This window comes from Macaca fascicularis, chromosome 7 (genome assembly GCF_037993035.2).
Source record: "Macaca fascicularis isolate 582-1 chromosome 7, T2T-MFA8v1.1".
Lineage (NCBI taxonomy): Eukaryota > Metazoa > Chordata > Mammalia > Primates > Cercopithecidae > Macaca > Macaca fascicularis.
The window spans coordinates 97,702,162-97,724,392 of NC_088381.1; the positions used below are offsets into that span (position 1 = coordinate 97,702,162).

The 22,231-nt window shown below is 37.1% G+C and overlaps 1 protein-coding gene across 5 annotated transcripts in view; it reads right to left on the reverse strand.

Moving 5' to 3' along the window:
* PRKD1 (protein kinase D1) overlaps positions 1-22,231 on the reverse strand; it is a 366,404-nt gene that overhangs the window by 316,500 nt on the left and 27,673 nt on the right. Inside the window, exon 2 of one of the 5 annotated variants that reach the window (XM_073998502.1) lies at positions 8,702-8,882. The exons of the other annotated variants lie outside the window; for them this stretch is intronic. The gene's annotated coding sequence lies outside the window, so the exon portion shown is untranslated. The remainder of the gene's footprint in view (positions 1-8,701; positions 8,883-22,231) is intronic. 5 annotated transcript variants of the gene reach the window in all.

Here is a 22,231-nt window from a genome sequence, read left to right on the forward strand (position 1 = left end):
TCATATATAAGGTCAAGTTCTAGTATCTATTTTATAAAAACTCCAACTCTACAGAAAAAAAACAAAACAAAAAACAACCAAATCAAAAACCAGGCAAAGGACTTGAATAGATATTTCTCCATAGAAAATACACAAATAGACAACACATGAAAAGATGTCCAACGTCATTAGTCATCAGGGAAATGGAAATTAAAACCACAAGGAAGGCCAGGCATGGTGGTTCATGCCTGTAATCCCAGTACTTTGGGAGGCCGACACAGAAGGATCATTTGAGGTCAGGAGTTCAAGACCAGCCTGGCCAACATGGTGAAACCCCGTGTCTACCAAAAACACAAAAATTAGACAGGTGTGGTGGTGCATGCCTGTAATCCCAGCTACTTGGGAGGCTGAGGCAGGAGAATTGCTCGAACCCAGGAGGCAGAGGTTGCAGTGAGCCGAGATCATGCCACCGCATTCCAGCCTGGGTCAGAGAGCAAGACACAGTCTTAAAAAACAAAACAAAACAAAACAAACAAACAAAAAAACAAAAACAGAAGTAGGTACATTGCAACAGAGAATAACAAGTGTTGACAAAAATGTGGAATAACTGCAACCCTGGTACACTGTTGGTAGGGATGTAAAATGTTGCAGCTGCTATGGGAAAAGGTTTGGCAGTTTCTCAAAGAGGTAAACATTCCTTTGCTCACTTTTAAATGGGATTGCTTTGTTTTTCTTGTAAACTTAAGTTCCTTACAGATGCTGGATATTACACCTTTGTCAGATGCGTACTATGCAAATGTTTTCTCATTCTGTAGGTTGTCTGTTTACTCGGTTAATAGTTTATTTTGCTGTGCAGAAGCTCTTAAGTTTAATTAGATCCCATTTATCAATTTTTGCTTTTGTTGTGATTGCTTCTGGCATATTTGTCATGAAATTTTTGCCAGTTTCTATGTCCAGAATGGCATTGCCTAGGTTGTCTTTCAGGGTTTTTATAGTTTTGTGTTTTACATTTAAGTCTTTAATCCATCATGAGTTGATTTTTGTATATAGTGTAAGAAAGAGGTCCAGTTTCACTCTTCTGCATATGACTAACCAGTTATCCCAGAACCATTATATTGAATGGCACTTCCTCAAAGAGGTAAAAACAGAACTACCATTCAACCCAGCAATCTCATTAGAGGGTATATTCCCAAAGGAATATAAATCATTCTATCAAAAAGACATATGCATGTGAATGTTCACTGCAGCACTACACACAATAGCAACAACATGGAATCAACCTAAATGCTCATAAATGGCTGACTGGATGAGGAACACATAGTACATTATACACCATGGATTATTATTGCAGCCATAAGAAAAACGAGATCGTGTCTTCTGTGGGAACATGGATGGAGCTGGAGGCCATTATCCTTGGCAAACTAACATAGGAACAAAAACCAAATACTGCATGTTCTCACTTATAAGTGGGAGCTAAATGATGAGAACACATGGACACAAATAGGGGAACAACAGACACTGGAGCCTACTTAAGGGTGGAAGGTGGACAGAGGGAGAGGATCAGAAAAAATAACTATTGAGTACTTGGCTTAGTACCTGGGTGATGAAATAATCTCTACCACAAACCCCTGTGACACAAGTTTGCCTGTATAACCAATCTGCACATGTACCCCTGAATCTAAAGTAAAAGTTTTTTTTAAAAAATCTGGAGTTCCAATGACAAACAAACAAACAAACTAACTAACTAAACACGGAATTACCATATGGCCCAGCAATTCCACTCTTAGGTATATACTGAAAAGAACTGAAAACAGGGATTCAAACAAATACTTGTACAACAATGTTCACAGCAGCACTATTCACCACAGCCAAAAGGGAGAAACAACCAAAACGTTCATAGATGAATGTATAAACCAACTGTAGTATATACAGAGAAGGGAGTATTATTCAACCATAAAAAGGAATGAAGCTCTGATACATGCTACAACATGGATAAGCCTTGAAAACATTACACTAGGTGAAATAAATGAGATACAAAATAATGGACATTGTATGATTCCACTTATATGAAATATTTAAGATAGTCAAATTCATGGAGACAGAAAGAAGATTAGAGGTTGCCAGGGGCTGAAAGGAGGACAGGAATGGGGAATTATTACTTAACAGGTACAGAATTTCTGATTGGGGTGATGAAAAAGTTCCGGAATTAGGTAATTGTGATGATGAGAATATACTTAATTTTACTAAATTGTACATTTAAAATGATTAAAATGGTAACTTATACTATGTATCTCTCATTACAATGGAAAATTTTAATAAAATACATAAAAATTTTAACCTCCTTAAACCCAGATTCCTCCACAGTATAACTCTTGCTTTCTTATAGTATACTCTCTCTTTCTTATAGTAAAAGTTATTGAAATGGTTGTCTTTGTTCACAACCTCCACATCTGCTCTAGCTCAGTTCCCACTTTCAGCCTGCCTGGTCTCCTAGCTCTTTTCACCTGCTCTCCACCAAGGACATCACCTAGCACCTTGTGCCAAATTCTTCTTTGTTATGCTCACTGACTTCTGCCTCATTCCTAAAATACCCTGTGACATAGTTTGACTGTGTCCCCACCCAAATTTCAACTTGAATTGTATCTCCCAGAATTCCCACATGTTATGGGAGGGACCTGGGGGGGTGGTAATTGAATCCTGGAGGCTGGTCTTTCCCATGCTATTCTCTTGATAGTGAGTAAGTCTCATGAAATCTGGTGGGTTTATCAGGGGCTTCTACTTTTGCTTCTTCTTCATTTTACCTTGCTGCCACTATGTAAGAAGTACCTTTTGCCACCAGCCATGATTCTGAGGCTTCCCCAGCCATGTGGAACTGTAAGTCCAATTAAACCTCTTTTTCTTCCCAGTCTCCTGTATGTCTTTATCAGCAGCACAAAAATAGAATAATACAGTAAATTTGTACCAGGAGTGGGGCGCTGCTGAAAAGATACCTGAATACGTGGATGCAACTTTAGAACTGGGTAAGAGACAGAGATTGGAACAGTTTGGAGGGCTCAGAAGAAGACAGGAAAATGTGGGCAAGTTTGGAAATTCCTAGAGACTTTGACAAAAATGCTGATAGCGATATGAACAATAAGGTCCAGGCTGAGGTGTTCTCAGATGGAGATGAGGAACTTGTTGGGAACTGGAGCAAAGGTGACTCTTGCTATGTTTTAGCAAAGACACTGGCAGCATTTTGCCCCTGCCCTAGAGATTTGTGAAACTTTGAATTTGAGAGAGATGATTTAGGGCATCTAGCGGAAGAAATTTCTAAACAGGAAAGCATTCAAAATGTGACTTGGGTGCTGTTAAACACATTCCATTTTAAAAGGGAAACAGAGCATAAAAGTTCAGAAAATTTGCAGCCTGATGATGTGGTAGAAAAGAAAAACCCATTTTTTGAGGAGAAATTCAAGACAGCTGCAGAAATCTGCATAAGTAGCAAAGAGTCTAATGTTAATCCCCAAGAACATGAGGAAAATGTCTCCACGCCATGTCAGAGACCTTCTTGGCAGCCCCTCCCATCACTGGCCCACAGGCCCAGGAGGAAACAGTAGTTTTGCAGGTCAGACCCAGGGTCCCCTTGCTGAGTGCAGCCTAAGGACTTGGTGCCTTGTGTCCCAGCCACTCCAGTTGTGGCTGAAAGTGGCCAACATAAAGCTCAGGCTGTGGCTTCAGAGGGTGGAAACCTCAAGCCTTGGCAGTTTCCAGATGGTGTTGAGCCTGCGGGTGCACAGAAGTCAAGAACTGAGCTTTGGGAATCTCCACCTAGATTTCAGAAGACGTATAGAAATGCCTGGATTCCCAGCAAAAGTTTGCTGCAGGGGCAGGGCCCTCATGGAGAACCTCTGCTAGGGCAGTGCAGAAGGGAAATGTGGGGTCAAAGCCCCCACAAAGAGTCCCTACTGGGGCACCACCAAGTAGAACTGTGAGAAGAGACACACAGTTTTCCAGACCCCAGAATGGTAGATACACCGACAGCTTGCACCATGAACCTGGAAAAGCCTCAGACACTCGATGTTAGCCCGTGAAAGCAGCCAGGAGAGAGGATGTACCCTGCAAAGCCACAGGGGCAGAGCTACACAAGACCATGGGAACCCACTTCTTCCACAGTGTGACCTGGATGTGAGATGAGTCAAAGGAGATCATTTTGGAGCTTTAAAATTTGACTGCCCTGCTGGATTTTGGACTTGCATGGGCCCTTGCATAGCCAATTTCTCCATTTGGAATGACTGTATTTACCCAATACCTGTACTCCTATTGTATCTAGGAAGTAACTAGCTTGCTTTTGATTTTACAGGCTCATAGCTGGAAGTGACTTGCCTTGTCTCAGATGAGACTCTGGACTGTAGGCTTTTGGTTTAATGCTGAAATGAGTTAAGACTTTAGGAGACTGTTTTGAAGGGATAACTGGTTTTGAAACATTGAGGACATGAGATTTGGAGGGGCTAGGGGTGGAATGATATGATTTGGCTGTTTCCCCACCAAAATCTCAACTTGAATTGTATCTCCCAGAATTCCCATAGGTTGTGGGAGGGACCCAGGGGGAGGTAATTGAATCCTGGGGGCCGGTCTTTCCCATGCTATTCCTGTGGTAGTGAGTAAGTCTCACAATATCTGATGGGTTTATCAGGGGCTTCCACTTTTGCTCCTTCCTCATTTTCTCTTGCTGCCACCATGTAAGAAGTGCCTTTCACCTCCCACCATGATTCTGAGGCCTCCCAGCCATGTGGAACTGTAAATACAATTAAACCTCGTTTTCTTCCCAGTCTCGGGTATATCTTTATCAGCAGCGTGAAAATGGACTAACACATCACATTTCCTTAGTTTCCTGAAATGACACTCACAGTTTTCCTCCTCCATCTCTGACCCACTCCTCCTCAGTTTTTCTTTTTTGTTTTGTTTTGTTTCTGGTTTGTTTTATTGGTGGTTTGTTTTGGTTAAGTTTGGTTGTGGGCCATTCACTAGTAATTCTTTAATTTTTTCATCAGGTTCCAGTTTGGGGACCTCTCTTGATCCCATCCCATGAATTTTCACTGGGCTTATTCTTCCTCTCTCCCAAAACTTTAATTAATATGGATGTGTTTCCCAAAACTTCTCCTTTTTTTGTCCTTATCTCACTGAACTGCTCAATTACTCACCCAAGTCATAATATCATCCTTTACCTTTCCCTCTCCACCCAAAGAAGTTATTACTTCTTCCATAAAGTGTTCCTCATACCAGAAATCCTGAACTCCCAAAACTTTCTATCTGTTCTCATGAATCACATTTTATTTACCCCTTCCATAGTTTTATAGTTTTTTAGCATAATTTTCTATTTCTGTGTTATTCTCCCATCTCCAAATGCAATTGATTGCAGACTCCTTAAGGACAAGATTTAACTTATACATCAATACATATCAGAACTCAGCTCAGTTCCTGACATAACAGTAAGCAGTCCATAAATACATGAATAATAACTGTTTCTTGATTACAAATTGATAATCATAAAAGCAAAGGATCTCTGCTAAATACATATTTGAATATGGTGATTTCAGTATATTAGCTAGCTTTCAATTAATCTACAAATAATAATTTATCATGTCCATGTTTTCCACCAAAAATAAATAAAATAGGGCAATATAGGACAAATAGTGACTTGCACTGAAACTTAACCAAAGTTTTCTAATATATTTCCAACTAATCCATTATTATGTATTATACGAGATTCTGTTAAAGGCCCATAGACCAGTCCTAGGTATTATTCTTTAGAAACAATTATGGCTAAAAATAAATAAGTCCCAGTCCAAACTACTCTAAAAATTGTGTTTTTCTCCAGTTTATTTATCTTTTATTAGTTGTGGTGAGATATATATGACATAAAATTACCATCTTAACCATTTTAAAATGTACAGTTCAGTACTATTAAGTGTATTCACAGTGCTGTGCAAAACGTTTCTATCTTGAAAAACTGAAGTTCTATATCCATTAAACAACTTCCCACTTTCCTTCTCCCCAGCCCCTGCCAACTGCCATTCTACTTTCTCTTTCTCTAAATTTGACTATACTAGACACCTCATACAAGTTAAATCAGAGAGTATTTGTTTTTTTGTGACTGGTTTCTTTACACTTAGCATAATTTCCTCATGATTCATCAATAGTCTATCATGTATATGTATTCCTTCTTTTTTAAGGTTGAATAATATTTCACTGTGTGTGTGTGTGTGTGTGTGTGTGCAGGTGTATATACCACATTTTGTTTAGCCATTCATCCATCAATGGAACTTGGGTTGCTTCTACCTTTTGGCTACTGTATTAGTTTGTTCTAGCACTGATATAAAGAAATACCTGACGTTGGGTAATTTATAAAGAAAAGAAGTTCTGTAGGCTGTACAAGCATGGTGCTGACATCTGCCTGGCTTCTGGGGAGGCTTCAGGGAGCTTTTACTCATGGTGGAAGGTGAGGCAAGAGTAGGCATGCCACATGGTGAAAGCAGGAGCAAGAGAGAGTGGGGAAGGGAGCCACACACTTAAAAAAACAGATCCCATGAGTATTCACTATTGCAAGAACAGCATCAAACCATGAGGCTCCGCCCCCGTGGCCCAAACACCTCCCACCAGGCCCCATGTCCGCACTGAGGATTACATTTCAATATAAGGTTTGGGTGGGGACAAATATCCAAACTATCAGCTACGAGGAACAGTATCTCCAGTTTCTTTTAATAACAGAAAATTTTTAAATGATATCACAACCCTTATAAAGAACTAAAAGTTTACAGAAAAAAGAAGTATTTTACCATGTGTATATTTATTGCATTTTTCTCTATATATTATTTTTAGAAGAAATTTTATCTTTGTGACTAACACTTTCACTAACAGACATATGTTTAACACAATCCAAACATCAAGTCTGTTCTAAAACTGAATATTCATTCACTTTAATGACAAAGTAGCTCTTTTTAGCTACATTTAGAAGGAACTTACTTTGGGAAAAGACTTGTTTACTGATTCTGAGTTATACTTGATGGACATATCACCAAATACTTTATCTCATGTATGAATGTGTAAATGACTATTAGTCTTTAGGAGATGCACCTGAGATTTGCCACCTAAATTCATAGTCCAGAGATCCCCAAGATTGGAAACAAAGACAAGTAAAAATGAATAAATCAAGAACACAATTCACAATTATGAAAACTTCTGCAATCTGTCTTTACTTGCTGCTCTCAGATGCATCATTGTCAGCATCTGACCCCGTTAGGTGGCTGATAAGAGGATTTTGAAGGCCAGCAGATTTTATTTTTAACCTCCCCATATGGTTGACCTTCTAATTTCAATGAGAGCATCATCTGCAGAGATGATCATCAAATGGCAACTCCTACCCTAAAATGTTTTGTGTAATTTGGTCAACTCAAAAGTGATGCTCAGTTAAAGAACAATATGTGCAGTGTGATCTCCTTTTTACTTAAAAGTTTGAACATAAATACATTTTCAAAGGTTTGCAAGGCTACACGCAAAAATATTGAGAGTCATTTCCTGTTATTGGGGTTAAAAGCACTTTTTTAAAACTAATGAATGCAATTTGTAATATAACTTTTACCAGTTAGGTTTTCAATCAGTTAAATTTTTAATGTAAAATATATATATAATAATATCTCAAATTGAAAACTGGGCTAAAACACGAAAAGGAAAGTTAATTGCACTTTACAAAAACATACAAATGGATACTAATGTATTAATATTTCTGTCTAATATTGGCAATAACAATAATCACTCACTAGTACAATATGTTATTACATTTCTCAACATTAAAAGGGATACAAATTATTTTTCTGCAATTTATGTTCCACAATTTTATACCCTCATGAATCCTGAAGATAAAAATAGCAAAGATGATTTTCCATGTGTAGGAACTTTACATATAAAAATGATATAAAACTATTCAGTCATTCAACAAACATCTAACAGATGCCTACTTGTCCCAAAGACAAATATATCTAAAAAGAAAGGAGATGAGGAAGTCAATCTCAACATATCATGGACTTCGATTAGGTGACAAAGACACATGCTAGGACATTATTATATATATAAGTAGTTCACAGAGAGTGGAGGAGGAAGCTGACGATGCAGAGTGGAGCAAGCAGCAAATTCTTCCCTGAGAAGTCAAGAAAGGCATCCCAGAAAGAAGTAAATTAAATCTTAAGAATGAGTAAAAATTCACCAGGGATTGAGCCCAGGGACTGCATGGTGGAACTGACAATCCTCTAGGCAAAGGGAATGACCTGGATAAAGGTACAGAGGCAAGCAAAAATTGCTAAAAATAGTATCCTTTGTAAGTTCTATTCCTTGGTCCTGAGAAAATAAAATGTATAGCTTTATTTATTTCTATGAGATGAGTTATCAATGGGGAGTGATATTCAAAAAAGCAAAGCAGTGCAATTCTTTTGACATTTACGGTGTCCTGCTTATCCAGATGAAACCTATGTTTTTAACTAAGCTGGCTCTTCATTCATGTTCCTTTATAAACTCCCATTTACTCTGTACTTAAAAGTATATGTCATATATCACTTACATTGACCACTTGCCAATATCTAAAATGGCAATTTTAGATATTTATCAAAGACTGTTTATTTAAAAAAAAAAAAAAAACTAAAACAAAAAATGCTTCATATCCTGGCAAAATCTGAATAAGAACAGCATTTACCAGGGTTAAGGGGAATTCCTCATTCTCTAAGCAGAAGAATTTAAATCAAAATACACTTTTTTCAGCTGGGTGTGGTGGTGCACACTTGTAATCCCAGCACTTCGGAAGGCTGAGGTGGGCAGATCACTTCAGGTCAGGAGTTTGAGACCAGCCTGGCCAACATGGTAAAATCCCATCTCTCCTAAAAAAAAAAAAAAAAAAAAAAAATTAGCCAGGTGTGGTGGCATGCACCTGTAATCCCAGCTGCTCAGGAAGCTGAGGCAGGAGAATTGCTTGAACCTGGGAGGTGGAGGTTGCAGTGAGCTAAGATTGTACCACCATGCTCCAGTCTGGGTGACAGCAAGACTCTGTCTCAAATGAAATAAAAAATAAACATTTTTTTCTGTAACAATGGTTGTAATATGTTTATAGAATACCTGAGCTATAAGAAAATACTCTCTGGTGTCCATACAAAGCCCCTTGAGGCAGCAGTGATATGTGTCCAGGAGGAACTTCAGAACAGGAATAAAATGACGGAAGGAGAGAAAGAGACTTGCCCTCCACTCAGACACATTCTTGCACAAGGAAAAGCTTTCAGTAAGTACTAGCTGCTGTCAAACACTATTACTCATTAATACTGTAGAAACCAACAAAATTTCAGAGTTTACCTGGTATGTTCAACAGCTCAAACTGCTTCTGTGCCCAGGCATTTTTAATTCTTAGCAGTGGCTGCCAAAATGGGAAAGCAGTGAAACTGGAACATAAAGGATTTCTATTCTCTCCAAATGTAGATGCATCCAGATCCAGGTAGAACATGAAAAAATCTCAGATGAAAGGAGCCACTTCCCACTCTCTCGTCCTCTCTCCCCCAGACAAAGGAAACAAAACCATAGTTCTACTAAATTGGTGGCAATGCCTTTTATGACATAATGTGGATGAAGAACTTAAGTGTATTCAAATGAACAAATTTACTTTCAACAATCATATTTGGGAGAGAGAGCTTCTAGAAGCGTACTCAGCCATGCAATGAAAAAACTTATTCTATCACCATCAGCTGATATCCTTTCAGCCAATTCTCTTAATAAAATACAAGCCAAGAAATGCAAGGTAGATGGCAGGATGTCACCACACTCACTATAAAAATATACTCAATAAGATAGTCTTCAATAGATTCTATAGTTATTTTGCAACCGACCAAAAGGTAGACTGAAGAATTATTTTGTTAATTCTACTTTGTCATTTATATTTAATTTATCACAGTATTATCATCCAGCTTGGTATGTGAGCCTAAAGAGAAAACATGACTTGTAATTGTTCCTCATCCTTTGATAGTAGGTGCTGTCATTTCAACACATTATTGACATTTGACATCAAATAGTCTTCTGGAAAAGAACTTGTGCACATCTCAATAGCACATCTGGTAGCTGCAGATGGTGTGAATTAGCATAATTTTTCCAGCAATGATGCACCAAAAGTATAATGCAAAGTAAGACTTATGCCTGATGTCAACTGTTTGTTCTTGCAAATGTTAATATAAAATTTTATAGTGGTGGTTATAATGCTTACTATCAGCTCAAATTTCAGGAAGAAACCCAGAAAGCAACCTTGACTGTCCTACAGGTGATAGTGAATTAGCTTTATGGCACATCCCTGCCACTACTGCTCTCTTTTCCTCTAGCACAAAGATGGTCAAGTCTAGAGGTGTGACAGGTACACAAGAGGGAGTCAACAAAAAGCATGCCCTCTATATTGCATGAAGATTTTATCTGTATGATGTGTGTGTGTATTCAATATGTCCATAATACTGATGTAATTAGACCAATATTACTTTCAAATAAGCATTAAACAATTACCTGCAATGTGACAAACAAGAATACTATGGAAAAACTGAGCACTAATATATGGAAGGAACAGCACTAGGCTGTATGACAGATACAATGATACATAAACTTTAGGTCCTTCCCCAAAATAATTTAAAATCAAGAAGAATAAGATTTCAAGTTATGAGTATATAGTCATGCACGACATAATGATGTTTGTGTCAACCACAAACCACATACACAATGGTGGTCTTAGAAGATTTTAATACCCTATTTTAACTGTACTTTTTATATGTTTAGATACACAAATATTTACCATTGTGTTACAACTGCCTACAGCATTCAGTACAGTAATGTGCTGTACACGTATATAGCCTAGGAGCAACAGGCTATACCATATAGCCTGGGTGTGTGGTAGGCTAGACCATCTAGGTTTGCGTAAGTACACTCTATGATATTCACACAACAAAAAATGGCCTAACAATACATTTCTCAGAATGTAACCTTGTTGTTAAGAGATGCATTACTGTACAAAGGAATATGTCAAAATAGACATAAGTCTCATTTTGTAAGAGTTGAAGCAATGTATAAATGCCATATGAGGCTGGGTGCAGCGGCTCACAATTTTAATTCCAGCACTTTGGGAGGCTGAGGTAAGAGGATCACTTGAGTCCAAAAGTTTGAGACCAGCCTGGGAAACATAGGGAGAGCCTATCTCTATTTAAAAAAATAAAAATAGTTAGCCAGGTGTGCTAGCATGCGTCTATAGTCCCAGCAACTTGAAGGCTAAGGTGGGAGGATCACTTAAGCCCAGGAGTGATCCTATGATTTTGTCACTGCACTCCAGCCTGGGTGACAGAGCGGAAACCTATTTAAAAAAATAATAAAAATAAAATAAAATAAAACCTAAATAAATAAATAAATGTCATCTAAGTGGAAAATCACAGAAATGCAAGAAGGCCTATAGAAAGACACACCAACTTGTACACGGAATGACTGGAAAGGCATCATGAAGGTAAACACTGTATGCTTGAAACGTGGAACACAGGTTATATTTTAATAAAGAAATATGTTCAAGAGAAGAAAAATAATCAGACCTACATGATATAATTCAATGTTAACAGCAAATCCGAAGTGGTATTTGAGGAAAGTCTATGACATCAAAGTTGACCAACAGGGTTGACATAGGAGAATACTGGAAATAAAACTGTACATGGTGATGAAATACAGAAAGTAGAGGAGTCATGCAAAAAACAGACACACCACACAAATCAGAAATTCAGCTCCTCAGTAATGCAGAATTTATTATTACTATATCACTAAGTTACTTAGAGCTGATCTAGTTTCAAAGTCCTGAGCATTAATTCACATATACTCACCCTTATTTCTAAATTGATGTAAAAAGCAATCACAGAAAAGCCTAAGTGTTTGTATAAGGTGAAAATAACAGCAATACTGAGTAAAGCTGGGCAAAGCTAGCTCTTTACTGCATAAGCAGTTGCAGTCACCTGAACCTTTCAAGCATCTATTTTTCCTAGACCCTAAACTATGGTGTTCCTAATATGTGCAAAAAACCTGTGTTTAATGTTTGGGTTCTGTTCAGTTGGCTAAAATTAATAGCATTGGTCCTCTAGTCCTCGAGTCGTTAATACTATTTGAGACATTCAAATGAGCTATCTGATAGGTATTTGGATATAAGCATCTAAAGTTCAAGACATAAATTTGAGCTCACAAGCATACAGAGCCTTGACTTCATTCAGACTCCACTCAACTGTCACCTCTCCAAGAGGCCCACTGAAAACAACACCTGAAGATGGCCGACTAGGAAGAGCTCCAGTCTGCAGCTCCCAGTGAGACTGACACAGAAGACGGGTGATTTCTGCATTTCCAACTGAGGTACCTGGTTCATCTCATTGGGACGGGTTGGACAATGGGTGCAGCCCATGGAGGGCAAGCCAAAGCAGGGTAGGGCGTCACCTCACCTGGAAAGCAAGGGGTCAGGGGATCTCCCTTTCCTAGCCAGGGGAAGCTGTGAGTGACTGTCCATCAATAATAGACTGGATGAAGAAAATGTGGCACATATACACTATGGAATACTAAGCAGCCACAAAAAAGGATGAGTTCATGTCCTTTGCAGGGACATGGACGAAGCTGGAAACCATCATTCTCAGCAAAATATCACAAGGACAGAAAACCAAACACTGCAGATTCTCACTCATAAGTGGGAGTTGAACAAAGAGAACACATGAACACAGGGAGGGGAACATCACACATCAGGGTTGGGGGGTGGGGGGCTGGGAGAGGGATAGCATTAGGAGAAATACCTAATGTAAATGATGAGTTGAAGGGTGCAGTAAACCAACATGGCACATGTATACCTATGTAACAAACCTGGAAGTTGTGTACATGTACCCTAGAACTTAAAGTATGATAATAATAAAAAAATCACTCAAATATCCTTTCATTCATCCAACAAGAATTTATAGAGCACCTATTCTATGGCAGACACTTATCTAGGCTCTGAGGATACAAAAGGGAGTAGAAAGGAACAGTGTCTAATTTTCTAATGAAGTTCTCAAATAAGTTGTGTCATTTAATTACACATATGCATTTCTTAAATCCCTAGATTGTATTATTGATACATTTTAATAATCTTTTATTTTTTTTTTTTTTTTTTTTTTTTGAGACGGAGTCTCGCTGTGTCACCCAGGCTGGAGTGCAGTGGCACGATCTCGGCTCACTGCAAGCTCCGCCTCCCGGGTTTACGCCATTCTCCTGCCTCAGCCTCCGAGTAGCTGGGACTACAGGCGCCCGCCACCACGCCCGGCTAGTTTTTTGTATTTTTAGTAGAGACGGGGTTTCACCATGTTAGCCAGGATGGTCTCGATCTCCTGACTTCGTGATCCACCCGCCTCGGCCTCCCAAAGTACTGGGATTACAGGCTTGAGCCACCGCGCCCGGCCTTTAATAATGTTTTAATACTTTTACCAGTATTTTATCAAATGCAGTTCTCTCCAGAATAATTCTGTTCTCCTGAGAAAAAGCAAAGAACTGCTAGTTTCTGGCATGTTCAATTATTTCAAGCGTTTTATTTGTTTTCTCACGGTTGAAAACTTTTATTAATTCTCCCAACCTGTTTTAATTAAAGCAATAAATCTCTGGATGGCATCTTTGAGAGTGAGTGTCTCATCAAATAAAGAACTTTTAGACCCAATTCCTACCCATCACTTACTCATTGTATATTCTTGAGCAAGGGAATCCTCTATTCTTCATCCATAAAACAAATACTCTGGGAAGAATAACAAACGTGGCACAGTACCTGACATAAATAAATGTTATCCAAAAACAAATAAGTAGATAAATACGTAGATAGATAGATACATAGATAGACAGAACTCCTGCCTCAATATAAAGAATGAAGGTGAGTTAGGCAATAACCTTAAAAAGTTCACAGGACTGAAACAAGCTCTCTGGTCTTTCTCTCTTTTTCTCTTCAGTAAAATAATTAAAGATAATACATTGTAAGCATATTCGAAAGAAAGATAATCTTCCAATTCAGTAACCCTTCTAAGGGAAGAAAGTGCCTACCTAGTTTATGATTGGATGAAGTACAAACACAGAAACAAATTATACTAAGAAACCTGATTGCCTTTTGACACTGCATACTCTTAATAAAGAGATATAATTTTTATTGTAAGTTGATATGCTGTTAATGTTGAATGAAAGTTAATGTTAACATTAATATCGAATAAAAGTTAATGTTCCATATGATTTTGAAAATTGTATCTATCACCAAGGTCACAGTTTCTTGTGATCAGTTTTATTTGCATTTTACGCAAAATATACCTGATAATAAAAATCAAGAGAGAATCCTTACAAAAATATTCATCATGTATTTAACAAATGCCTGCTATGTACCCGGCACTGTCCTAGACACTGGGGTTTATCAAGGAAGAAATGTACCAATACACATGTCCCATCATAGGGCACACACATGGCTCACAGATGCTAGCCAGATGCACAAAGGACAGCTATGTAATAGGCAGCAAATGTAAAACAAGTGAGAAGAAAAACTCCTTTAAAGTAGCATAATTTTCACTGATGTGACAGAGGTACAACTACTCCAAAACTCAAGGGAGAGCAACAACAGTCTAGTTAGAGTAATAATCAGGAATGGAGTGGCTTTTGTTTTTTTTCAGAACCATCATGAATGGTGACAGCCTTTGTCCAATTCAGCAGCAAAAACCAAAAAACACAGGTGAAATATTTGGTTAGATACCAGTTTTCCTTCCCCCCATCCACCTCCCGCCTCATGCATGCACGCATGCACTATGTCACTATTGCAGGCCACCTTCTATGCCTCTGCCTTCTTCATCTTCATATTACAAATAAACCTTTTCCTTTGAGTCTATTTCAGCCCCTCCTCTTCTGTGAAGGCTTTCCTGATGGCTCTAACTGAATAGGACCATGCTCTCCTACGACTCTCTAAGGCAGGGTCCCTCACAATCCACCTTTACTACTGGATGGTAAACTTTGGGTTTTTTGGGTTTTTTTTAAATCTCTTTCTAGATTGTTTTGTTTGCCATATTTATGGTGAATTTCTAAACAATGCATGTATTACTCCTCTTTTATCACTCAGAAAATATACACTGCTCTAAAAGTAGGTACTTGAAACAAATTCATGGAATTCAATTCAGAAATAGAATTTACATGTAGCTAACTATTCCAAATACATATGCATATGAAATACACCAAAATAATCTAATCTAAATATTTTATTAAAACTTATAAAAACTTTCCCTGCTCACCTCTTAAAATTTCTAAAAGAGTTTCATCCAAAGTTTAAAGACCCACTAATGCTGATGAATATGTCACACAATTCATTGCCTTGGTATTAATTGTAGTGACTCCACTTTGGCATAAATTAAGATTTACTTAGTTTCATCAAACCTTATGCCCTCCAAATATACGAAGGATTTTGTATCACATACTTCTTTGAGATTCCACACTCTCCAAATGTTTTTCCTACAAACAGTTCTTCAACATATTAATTTCCTTCATTTTCGCATCCATGTATGTACATACAACCATTCCTTCTTTCATTTACAAACACACCAACGTACTTAGTGTAACACCTTGCTTGATAAGCATGCAGTAGATACGAGGTAACTGTTAACTGCGTTTTCCTTTTTCTTTAAAGAACTCAAGTTTTCCAAATATCTTAGTCAAATGGTTGAGGAAGTTTCTCTTTGTATCAAGAACAACATTCTGTGCCTTTTTCCACTAAATGTGAAATCATTTCATGGCCACCCATACAAAAAAAAACAGTATTACACATCATCTCTTTCAGAAGTTTGTTTTGCAGTTTCCATGTTGACAGATCTCACAATAAAGGTCTTACACAAATTACCTTCCTTTCAGTGCCAAGAATGACATAATGCTACAATGTCTGGCCTCCTATCACATATTAACTTGTGGAAAAGGTAGAGGCTCAAGGCTGAGTCATCTTTTCAGGTATACACTGGCTTCAGTGTGCCGAAATGCAGTACCTTTAGACATAGTACCTTTAGAAGTGGACCCATCAGACTGAGATGTTATACACTGTCCTGTTGGTACTTTAAAACTGATTATTATTAGAATGAATAAGAATAAATATGAATAGTCACTCATCAAAAGGGAGGTCACTAAAATTCTTGGTGGCTTCACTCACTGCTTACAAATAAGAATCTCAACATTTCCACCAAACACATCTATTTCTAAAATGTTACAGCCATCAAACTTATGTTGGAATAGAAATACCATTAAAAAATCCATCAAAGACTATTTCTTCATAAAGTTAAAAATAAATTCCATTCAGCTCTATGAATTTGAAACCCTTAGAATACCATATGCATTTCAATAACATATATATTGACTTTCTTCTGAAATGGCTTGTAATGGACCTTTCCCAGGATACAATTCAAACTTTTCTAAATGAATCAATAAGACAAAATGGACAGATTAATAAATTTTCATTTTATTAATAATACTCTGACAGAATAGTATATTTTCATTTTCTAGTAGAGATGGTAGAAAGGCAAAATTTCATTTCAGCAAAATTTTAAAGATCAGATTTCAAAATATTTAATATATATAAGAATAGTTTATTACCAACAAAACCAAATTTTCTTGTGGAAAATTTATACTTTAATAAAGACGTTAATAACCACAGTTATTCTTTCTAAAATAATTATACTAGTTTTTTTTCTAAAATAAAAAGTTATTTATAATGGAGAGAGGTTTTTTTGGTTTTCATATCTTTTTAGTGGCATGTGTCATTCTTTTGGTCTTCACTCACATATTTGGTGCCAAAGCTCTTCCTACCTTATTTCCACTTGTTAAATGTATGGAATCTTGCTCTTAAAGTCAGAAAAAATAAGTAAATCATACCAGTCACAAAAGTTATAATAAGCATATGTAACAAAAAAATATATATAAACACTTTCAACTTTAATACTAAAAGACGAGAAATACCTTGTTGACGTCATTTTCTTCAGCATGTAGTTCTTAGTGTCTTCCGTAACATCGCTAGCCTTATGAATGTCGGTTTCTTGGTTTCAGGTCAGAATACACAGACTCCCGGGCTCCAGTGCTCGTTCTAATTTTCAGTTCTAGGTGTGCTCCTAGATACGACTCTACACTAACACATTACAATCTCCTTGGCAATTACTGAAAACTGCCTGTGAGACTATATTTAATTTCTAAATGCATTCGCCAGGCAGCTAGTGAGTGCTCTGTATGTACCAACCACTGCTTCTGAGACTTAGTTTTAAAAGAAAAACCTGCATATCTTTGACCTCATGGAGCCTGGAATCTATCAGAGAAGAGAATTACTATGCAAATATGTTGCATGAATATTTATACATAGTCACACCACCTGCTACAAAAGAAAAATTCAGTGAGAAATGGGAGTATATAACTAGGGAAGGTTTCTCTGAGGAAGTGATGTTAAAGTTGAGACATTCAAGATGAGCAAGAGTGAGCCAAGTGAAATGGATGGGAGGTGGAGGAAAAGTGGTTCAGTCAGGAATAATGAGAGTGTAAACCAAGGAGGTGGGAGGAGGCCGGGAAGTATAAGGAACTGAAAGGCAACTGTCAAAGCCAGGAATGGTGAAAGAAGTGAGATGGGTAGATCAGCAAAATCATGTAGAGCCTTCCTTATAATGATTGTCCATGTCCTGAATTGTGACTTTGTTTTAGGTGCAAGGGGAAGTATACCATCCTCAATGGGAAGCCAGAAGCCAAAGGAGTTCCAGGGATGTATTCTGTATCCTCCTGGAGTACAGAGCAAAGAAAGGCAGATAATGGATGGGGACATAAATGGAGAATATTCTAGCAGATATCACTGAAATGTTTTATACTGCAGCATGATTTAAGAAGACCTACATTTGTACAAAACTCTCTGTCTGCTAAGTAAAGAACGGATGAGGATACTTGTAGTACAGCAAAATTGACAACATCTAGGACCATGGGGTTAATAGTGGAAATGGAGAGAAATAAACAGATTTTTAGATATATTTTGAAAACACAATGGACAAAACTTGGATTACATGGTGGAGAGAGGTTGGAGAGAGAGTAGTGTTGAGAATGGTTTCTCAGTTTCTGAAACAAGCCAGAGCAATACTGAATCACCCCTGAACTGTGTGCTATGTGATCAGAAGAAGCACAGAAGCAAGCTTTATTGAGCTTGAAACTTGATTTCTTCACAAGATCTTTACTAAAAGTAGTTTAAACTAAGATGTCCTATTTAATTTCTAGACATATGATGTCAAAACACGTACATTTAAGTAACAGTCTATATTTAAATTCTAAGCCCCAAAGAAAAACTGGTAACTTTGAGAACTGGATACTCTCTAGCTCAACACCACGTATAAGAACAAATGGCTGGGCGCTGTGGCTCACACCTGTAATCCCAACACTTTGTAAGGATGAGGCAGGTGGATCTCAAGGTCAGGGGTTCGAGACCAGCCTGGCCAGCATGGTGAAACCCCATCTCTACTAAAATACAAAAAATTATCTCGGCTTGGTGGCAGGCACCTGTAATCCCAGCTACTCAGGAGGCTGAGGCAGGAGAATTGCTTGAACCCAGGAGGCAGAGGTTGCAGTGAGCCGAGATCGTGCCACTGCACCCCAGCCTGGGTGACAGAGTGAGACTCCATCTCAAAAACAAACAAACAAACAAACAAACAAAACCTTCATCTATACTGTATTTAATGGATTTTTCTCCCCACCTTGACTGCTCACTTTCATAGAAGCCCCATCATCTCTCATTTAAATTCCTATAAAAAGCCCCTAACCACCCTCCCTGTTCCCACTCTCACCCGCACACTTGTTTCTACACAGCAGCCAAGAGCGATCCTTTACAAACCTGAATTAGGTCACATCACTCCTCTCAAAATCCTACACCAGTTAGAGTCTCATTTGGAGGGAAAGCTGGAGTCCTGAAGTGTCCCGCAAGGCCCTCGGGAGCAATCCAACTTTCACATCTCTTACCTCATCTCCCCACTCACTCCATACCAGCCTGGCAGCCCCGCTGCTGTCCCGCAAGCACTTTAGGACTTTTGCACTGACTGTGCTTTCTGCCTAAGGCACACTCTCCACCGACATGTCCACATGGCTGCTTTACTCAAATGTCTTTACTCAAATGAGTCTTTACTCAAATGTCACGTTCTCAAGGAAGCCAGCCCTGACCACCTTAGGTAACACTGCAACCTGTTCCCCAACTCTACCCTGCCCCATGCATGGCAGTCCCAGTTTTCCTTAATCATATTTTTTACTTTTATAGACAGCACTAATTATATTTAACTTTCTTACTCACTACACTTACTTTTCATTGTTTATCTCTATCCACTAGAATGTAGCTTCAAGAGAGCAGGGATTTTGTCTGTTTTGTTTATAGATACACCTATGTGCCTAGAATAACATCTACTTTACAATAGGAGCTCAATATATATTTGGAGAACAAATGAGTGAATAAATAAATTAAGAACTAATTACTATCCAAGTGAATCATGCCCCAAACCCTGTAAGGTAATATTCAAACAATTATCAACATTATGTAGATGAGAAAAGAAAACTAATGAAAATTTAGGTGGTTTTCCTATGTAATTAATATACGACGCCAGAGCTTAAATCCAGATTTACTCTTACCTTCAGAAAACCTGTTTTCCATTAATGTTTCCCAATTATAAGGTTTTTAAGGTTTCTACATGCATGTGTATGTGCACACACACAGGCAAACACACACACACACACACACCCCCCCATCAAGACTATTAGCTTAAATGAAGGTTTATTTTTCCTTTGAACGAGTAACATTTACTTAGGTGATAGGAGAGGAAATGGACTTCAGTGGTTTTGCTCTCCCTGATAATCAGTAAATCATCAGAAAAATAAAGACAGAGGACTGATTTCTGCCTGCATCGGCAAAAAAAAAATCTCAGATTGTGAAGCTGGGCCAACACAATTCAAAACAAATAAGATATGTGGCAACCAAGTAAACGTATGTATCAGGCTACTTACACAAAACGGGTTTAAAAGGCTGCGCTTGAAGCTGTTACAATTTATTATGAGAATTAAACAGTTAAAAAAAAAAAAGCAGGGAGAGAGTAGGAACCTCCTTGCCTTCTGTCACCATAACTGACATGCAAACGAATCTTGTCAGAGCCTTGGAAGAAAATAAACTATAATGTTTAGCAGAAGAATAGGGGGTAGGTGGGTAGAAGGGATATGGGGCACAAAGTATGAGAGACAATGAGAATATTATCCAATAATGTAAGTGTATGTTCTCTAAATATTTTTCCTTTCTAAAGTAAAAAACTTCTTTCTTATATTTCTCTAATAATAAAAAATTTATAATTTTTTCATATTTTATAAAAAATGAAAATATCTATGCTCCTGCTAGCCAGATAAAACCACTTACAATTTTAGATAATAAGAGTATCTTTCTAGATTTCTATATATCTATACAAATTTTTAATTGGCTCATTTTATAAGCCTATTTTATAAGCCTATTTCATGTAAATAAAAATATATTTCCACATCCACATTTTAATCTGCACAATCTTAATTATAATAGATACAACAAATTTCATTTACCTACTTTCTTATTGTAAGATATCTGAGTTGTTTGCAATTTGTTTCCTTTTATAAACAACTATAAAATGGGTATTACCGCACAAATAATTGGATATTCCTGCACATATGATAACACATGCCAAATACAGACAATCCTAGGCATTGCACTGCAATGATCCATTTTGTAGAACCGTGATCCAGTGGAAAAGCAAGTGTTTTGAAGCAAACAGATCTTCATCATTTACTAACTATGCAGCCCTGTTATAAAATTCTTTGTGTCATAGTTTCCTCATCTGTAGGAGAAGAAAAATTCCAACCTCACAGAATTTTTGTAAAGATAAAAGGAAAACAGGTAAAGTTGGGTACTTGGTAGGTGCCTAGATATTTTTTAAAGCTATGATATAGAGGTGCATCTATGAAAGACTGACTTACTCACTTCACAGAAACTGGTTGCTTCCATACGATCTCATAGTATTTTGAAAACTTTTCAAAAGAAAGTTATTTACTTCAATGGTACTCAATAGTTTTTGATAAAAGATAAAACTCAATACTAACGTCCAAGAAATAAGAGTTAACATTTTCTTACCTATTGTGGTACTTTCTTGAAAACAACCATGTTATACTAATATATAGCTATCTATGTTTCTTAAAATATAAAGAAAATATGTTATACATTATCCCTTTAAATTTAAAATAAGTTAAAACTTAAAAACAACATATCCTAAAAACTACAAATTATTTAATTTCACAAATTTAGAAATTTTTGAATTTATAAGTTTGAATTTATAAGTTTTGAGTTTAGAAGATTTTTTTATACTCCTTTTGCTTTTGAAGTCCATGGTATATCTAGCTTTTCAATTCCAGATTTTGCAGTTCTACATTTGTGTGTATTTTTACACATTAATACAAGAAAATAAGAGATTCTATGTATGTTTCTGATGGTCATTAAATATAATAAGAATCTAAGCTTGAGTTAGCAAGAGTCTACAGTCTACTTTTTTTAAAGAATTTTAAAATTTTCAGTACATTTTAGCCAATATGTCTAAGAAAGCAGTCAGTAGAATGGTAAATAAGTTCTTCAGGGAAGGGCATAGTATTTTTTTTCTCTATGTACATCAACAGGTCCATAAGTGCCTGGGGAAATAAAGGTACATTACAAAGTGTTTATTGAATAAACGAATTCCAACATTATTCAAGTATTTGTGCTTTTCATTAATATTACATATCACATTGTGTCATTTTACTTAGCTATTAGACTTCTCCACTTAAAACAAAGCAAATCATCAGGTCATTTTCATTACGTCTTCAAACACCACTAGATTGATAATCCAGACCAAAATAGAAGCCACTGTTATTGCTGTTCTTGTTGGTGTTGTTTTTAATTGAGCTGGTTGAGAATTTGACTAAATTGACTTCAATCCTGTACAAATTATTACATCAGTTGTGTCCACAGATACAAACTACCTGAGCCTTTCTTTGATTTTTAAGTATGGACATTTTAAAATATTTCTTTATAAGCAAAAAGAAAGTGAGAGAAACTTTAAAAAACCATTTAATATTAAAGATTCCTATCTGGATGCTATTTTAGAATACAGAAGGCAGAGAATTTCTCTGT